The sequence below is a fragment of the Miscanthus floridulus genome, chromosome 2, assembly GCF_019320115.1.
Source record: "Miscanthus floridulus cultivar M001 chromosome 2, ASM1932011v1, whole genome shotgun sequence".
Lineage (NCBI taxonomy): Eukaryota > Viridiplantae > Streptophyta > Magnoliopsida > Poales > Poaceae > Miscanthus > Miscanthus floridulus.
The window spans coordinates 30695442-30700955 of NC_089581.1; the positions used below are offsets into that span (position 1 = coordinate 30695442).

The following is a 5514-nucleotide window of genomic DNA, read 5'->3' on the forward strand; positions in this document are numbered from 1 at the left end:
AGGCTTTGATGGGATGGCTATAGAGGCAGGTAGAGGCTCACTTATATAGGGGAAACAACTTGCAACAGGGGTAACACTATAAAATGACACCCCCTTTTGCAACATATATATGCGTTGCTACAATTTCATATATGCGTTGGTGAGACCTATACCAACGCATTATTATACGTTGCTAGAAGTGGCGTTGCAAGGGTATATTGCAACGCTTACATATGTGTTGGTAACACTTACAAATAACTGTTGCAAACTTGCAATGGATATTGATGGCTATTGCAACGCTTACATGTGTGTACTAACCGCAGACGAATGGTTTGTATAGTACATTGCTACTTATAGTGTGGATTGTTGCAATGCTTACATGCGTAACAAGGAATAATAAATCATATAATGAACATTAATATTGGAAATTATTATAATTTGGACCCAAATAAATAAATAATCCATTTGCAATATAATGGAAAATTGGAGATCATCTCACACATGAGAAATAAAAAACTCTCAGCCATATATTAAGAAGTAATTGTTGCGTTACAATGAGCACCATCTGAAAAATCCAGGGCACATTTTTCTGTATACAACATTCATATGGGAATAAAATATACAAAACACAAATAAGCCATCTACAATGCCACCAACCATCCATTCATCACGTGTTCCTATTTCATCGATCCTGCGAGGAAAAAAGGTGCAATATATAGTAACTATACAAACATTTTGGTACAATACCATAAGAAAAACATCCCTACGTATGAAATGTTATATATGAAATTCACAACATTATCAACAAAACTAGCTCCCATCGAAATAAAGGAACATGATTTCAATAAGGTCACACAAACTGTACTATAAAGTCATGACTAGTTCAATCATGATCTAGTGTTTTTCGAAAAGCAATAGGGATTAATCTTCTAGTAATTTGATCAAACTTGCTCTTCTTTGAAGAATAAACATCATATCTGCAATGCCACAACCACCACTGCGCCTCTACAACTGCAGATTCAGAAATTTTTTGATCAGCATATTTCCAAAGTGAGCCAGACATGTCTGAAGTCATAGTAGGATTAATCATGTGAGGATTCAGATTCTAGGTTTACATGGCATCACACTTTCAGTCTAAAAATTAAATGAGTCCACCTTGCCATAGTTGCATGCCTGCTCTGTTGGTACACTCTTTTTAGATGATTCCAACTTAGTTGATTGTTTATCATACAAACTAACCACACTGTACTATTGTAGAAATACATCATGTGACCCTGCACCTTTATGATGTGCTTAACACCTTGGTTACAAAGGAAAATAGGTAGATCTTTCAATGTACAGTCCACGCCAAAAATATAAGAAAGTTAAAATCAGAATGGTTAATATACTAATCTTTGACTTGTAGAGTTGGATTACATCTCAACCTTAGCACAGTGGAGTCAAACTACAATTTGCATACAGGTTTGCACAGTCGGTCCTGGGCTATATATGCGTTGCTAATAATAATGTGATATAGAGCTATCTGACTTCGTAAAAAATGTGATATATGCCCAATTCCATCTAATAATAATGTTGGAGTTCATGAGATATATGCCCTAGTTTGCACAAGTACATTATCTGAATCAGGATTCAGTAATCAAGCACTCACCTTTGACCCCTGTTTCTGCAGAGTTTCTGCCAGGCAGTCATATCAAAACCTGCTGCAATCTCCTTTGTGCAAGACCACAACAATTGCTGCACACATGGTTCGCAAAAAATAAACAATCACTAAACATCCACTCTACGATCTGGTCCTGTGAACAAATTCAAACAGTGCGTTAAGGAATATATGAACGAAATTGAAAAGATATTGTGAACACACTCGAACAGATGCCTTACGGAATATATGAACGAAATTAAAAGGTCAAGCCAACAGAAATGACACGTAATGATTTATAGGGAGTGTGAAAACTTACCAATATATATACACTGTCTGGACAGTTCTTGTGTGGGAAATCAAATTTCCAACAGATCCTTACAGCTCCATGATAATCCTAAAATAAAAGAAAATTAACTAAATCAGGATCTAATCCTCGCCACGATAAAACTACACAACTACAGTGTTGGTTTAGGTCGTCAACAACTACTGAACTCGAGTAAAAATAAAGAGCACTAACACACAAAAAATGACAAATGCTAGAACATTTTCAACAACTCACAATCGGAGGTTAGAGCACTAAAGTCTAGAAAAAATAAGCAGGATTCATTTTCACTATATAAGAGCATTGATCTTTTTAGCATGTATAAATAATAAACCTGTTGCATGGGCCAACTTGTACAGATATACATGTACCCAAACAGATCTTCATCAAGAACTAATGTTGTTTGGCATGTAAACTGGTTGCAAAAGTCTTGGATACACTGCCCGGCCACTATTTCCTACAAATTGCAAGACCCTATTTTGTTAAGAACAGTAGTGAACTTCTGTGACAGGAGAGCATAGGGTACAGAGTGATTGAACTTAGAACACAACGTAGATCTGTAGAAGAAGGGCCCTGGGTAGTTGAGGCTATGATTATCCTCCGACGTCACCTGGGATTATGGGGAACCCATGTTGCTGTGATGCTGATATGCAGGATGTCGCAGCCGGTGAAGGGTTGTTCACAAGGTCCACGATGCCGCTGCTCCTGGTACGGTGCCACCGCCAGCGTCTCGCCGCCGTTGGCGCCGCCCCTAGGGTCTCACCGCCGCTGGCACCGCCCCTAGGGTCTCACCATCGCCGCCCCCAGGCACTCCTCCAGATCAGCGCTGGCAAGGTCTCACCTCCGCCGCTGACCCCAGGCACTCCTCCGGATCAGCGCTGGCAGGGTCTCGCCATCGCCGCCACCCTCGCCCCCAGGCACTCCTCCAGATCAGTGCTGGGTAGCTGGTGATTCTCCTCTGATGGCACCGGCGCCTAGCAATCCAGATTAGAGTTGCGATTTTTTTTAGGGAGGATGCATGCGGAGGAGCTGACGAGATATGCGGTCGTGGGGTATGATTTGGTTTTGACGGGAGTTGCGGTGGACTTAGTGCCGGTTTAGTTTCCAAAATTTTGCAATTTTTTTTAAGATTTCTCGTCACATTAAATTTTTAGACATATACATGAAACATTAAATATAAATAAAAAAATAAAACTAATTACATAGTTTAGACGAAATTCATGAGACGAATCTTTTAAGTCTAATTAGACTATGATTGGACACTAATTGCTAAATAATAACGAAAGTACTACAGTACCATTTCCTAAAAACTTTCGCCAACTAAACAAGACCTTATAAAAAAAATGGGTGGGTGAGGAGATAAGTGCAACCGGCCCATCGGATACGGATGTTTCATCTGTTGCTAGTCACGTGTAGCGGAAGGGGGCTGGCGTAGTAGTGTAAGATCTACGGAGGTCTCGTAAAAACTATGGAATTTTAATAAGGAAGGATCTTGAAGACATGAGAAAGTTAACTAGGCATGAGGCAGATAACAAGTGGGCTGGGTGGCCTCTACGTGGGGCCGGGCGGCCCCACACGTCATCATCTCATATGCGTTTTTCTCGCGGTGGTTTCTTATCCTTATCTAATGTTGAAAAGTATATTTTCATGTTACGAAACGTACAGAGAATGACAGAGGTGTAAATCTATGATAAAATCAGAAAATCTGCCTCATCCAAATCCTCAGGTGGTTTTTCAGGTTCTAGAAAGATCTTAAGACACTGGCCATTTACCTTGAATAACGTACCTTCGTCATTTTGAAGTGTTACCGCTTCATGCGACGAAGTGCTTATCACCTTGAATGGTCCTTCCTATTTGCTCTGAAGTTTTCCATGCCCGAATAATTTAACTTTGGAATTAAAAAGTAATACCTTATCTCCAGGGACAAACTCCTTCTTGATCTTCTTGTCATGCCATCTTTTCGTCCTCTCTTTGTAAATCTTAGAGTTGTGATATGTTTTTTCATGCCATTCATCAAGCTTAGAGAGTTGCATCTTCCTTTTAATTCCTGCGGCTTCATCTTCTCTATGCCAAGCTTCATTTCTTTCTTCCACCATACGAACTAACATACGCTCACAGTTCTTATGAGTGGTGGTGCGACACCTCAATTGATCTCTTAACTTGCCCACCTAGATGGCATCCAAGGCCCTATCTCTAGTAGCCTGTGCTAACTCTGCAGAAAGCCTCTGTACCTCAGCCTGGGGATCAGGCCTAAAGATGCTACTGCTAACACCATTACTCCTAGGGGCAAGCTAGTGACGAGGAACCCCTTTGGGTCCAACAGACTTACGAGGCGTTATCTTGGTACGAGCCATACTGTAGAAAGCAAGATTTCAAATAGTAAGACGATCTGTTAAAAGTCTAAAAAGAAGCAAGGATGGATTACACTACTCAACCCAGACTCACTACTCAACCCAGACTTAGAGGGAAGTAGGTAACAAATGGATTGATCATGATGCATGAATCGTCCTTACGAAACTTAAACATCAAAGCTCCTATAGTACATAAACAATAGTTCATATTATATAGGGCATAATAAGATTACTACTACACCGAACAACACCTTTTTAATCAAATAAGGAATAGCGAGAATGAATTAAGATAAGTCAGAAGCAATTTAGACCAAATTAACAGTTTAAATTTATCTGTCCCAAATCGTTTTGAAGTTTTTGTAAAACAATACTACAAAAACTTTGTAATGGTCGCTCTGATATCACTCTACATCCGGGGCTTGCCTTGATTGATGGAAAGGTCAGGTTCCGAAGACGTTCCACAATTATCAAACCCGACCTCAATAGACGGATTAACTTCCTCCTCAACCTGATTCACTACCACGTTCTCGCTTTCGTTCACTACACGTAGTAACAATGCCATGTTTAATATGATGCGCGATATGAAACATGATGCTTGACAATGAATGCAAAAATTAACCACTTGAATACAACTTTCCTTCGCGGTACAGTTGCAAACCAACAATTAATCAAATAATTTCATAAATTCAAACACTTACTTTAAATATCAAGAATGATTCTATACTAATGACCCAAGGTCACCACTCAATAAAAAATTCAAACAAAACCTAAATTATTAATGTTTACTATTTGCTTTTATGAATTAATTATTTAATTCAAAATTATGAAATAAATAAACTTCTTCCAAATGAGCTCAAAATATTTGTGAAGACTCATCATATGATAACTAAGTGGCAAAATAATTTTCATAATTTTTGGATAAATAATAAAGCCTAGAAAAATCATGGAAGCTCATTTATTAATTAATTAGAGCAATTTTTATCACAGTCAAAATGTACTGAAAATCAACATTTAATATTTTTTCTAAATATTTTACAGCTCAGAGAGGTCACACAAAAATTTTCATAATTTTTGGAGCTCTAATTAATTCTATACAAAAATAACAAATCATAGCACTATTCATGCATTTCTGAAAAAGAAAAATTCCATTTTCAAACAACACAGTCACTGACGGGGTGACCCCACTTGTCAGCACAGTGCTCCCACGCGTAGCAACGATGACC

At 38.6% G+C, this 5514-nt stretch overlaps 1 long non-coding RNA gene across 2 annotated transcripts; it reads right to left on the minus strand.

Moving 5' to 3' along the window:
- Window positions 1–533: 533 nt before the first annotated feature.
- Window positions 534–2971, minus strand: LOC136538332 (uncharacterized). Of its 2 annotated transcripts, XR_010779305.1 has the most exons (4): window positions 2551–2971; window positions 1935–2397; window positions 1628–1772; window positions 534–990 (listed from the first exon to the last, which is right to left on the minus strand). It is a non-coding gene; the product is annotated as an uncharacterized lncRNA (long non-coding RNA). The 2 variants fall into 2 exon arrangements; XR_010779304.1 differs by having other exon boundaries at window positions 1935–2971.
- Window positions 2972–5514: the final 2543 nt, after the last annotated feature.